Source organism: Terrapene carolina, unplaced genomic scaffold (genome assembly GCF_002925995.2).
Source record: "Terrapene carolina triunguis isolate 2854851 unplaced genomic scaffold, T_m_triunguis-2.0 Scaffold26487, whole genome shotgun sequence".
NCBI classification, from domain to species: Eukaryota; Metazoa; Chordata; order Testudines; family Emydidae; genus Terrapene; species Terrapene triunguis.
In genome coordinates this window covers 124-730 of record NW_020690838.1, presented here as the reverse complement: position 1 = coordinate 730, position 607 = coordinate 124, and the positions used below count along the sequence as shown (strand labels likewise).

At 73.0% G+C, this 607-nt stretch overlaps 1 protein-coding gene across 1 annotated transcript in view; it reads right to left on the bottom strand.

The window, feature by feature from the left end:
• Positions 1–218, bottom strand: part of SLC39A1 (solute carrier family 39 member 1) — a 7047-nt gene extending 6829 nt beyond the window's left edge. Inside the window, exon 1 of the mRNA XM_024207429.2 lies at positions 172–218. The gene's annotated coding sequence lies outside the window, so the exon portion shown is untranslated. The remainder of the gene's footprint in view (positions 1–171) is intronic.
• Positions 219–607: the final 389 nt, after the last annotated feature.

The following is a 607-nucleotide window of genomic DNA, read 5'->3' as shown; positions in this document are numbered from 1 at the left end:
GAGGGGGCCCGGCTGTGGAGAGGCTGGAAGGGGGGGGCCCGGCTGGGGAGGGGTTGAAGGGGGGGCCCGGCCCGGCCCGGCCCTGCCCTGCGGCCCCAGGCGCGGGAACGGGGCTACTCGCGGGGGGCGGGACTCAGGCCCGGCCCGGGGGCTCCCCCCGTCCGGACTCACCTTCGCTACTTTGTCTCCGGGCCCGGTGCGGGCTGTGGCTGAGCGTTCGGAAGGGGCGTGGCCGGGGAAGCGCTATTCGCCAATGGGGAGGCGGAGGAGCGACGAGTGGCATCGCACAGGGGCCAATGAGAAGCAAGGAGATCCAGAGCCCGCCCCCTGGCCTCCTTTCCCCCCCTCACTGCCCCCCAGCCCAGGGGCAGCGCCCCCGTGCCAGGCCAGGCTCCAGGGCCATGTCTACACTAGGGGTAGTGACCCCGCACACTCCTCATGGCACATGTGGGCTCCGCTCCCCGCACGCCCCAACAAAGAGCCGCGTGGGGGCGAGGGAGGTGGGTCTGTGCCCCACGCGGCTCTTGGTGCGCCCGAGCCAGGCACAGGGTCCCGCTCCTTCGCCCTGCCAGAGCCTTTCACCTCCGGGTGCAGATACCCACTGCAG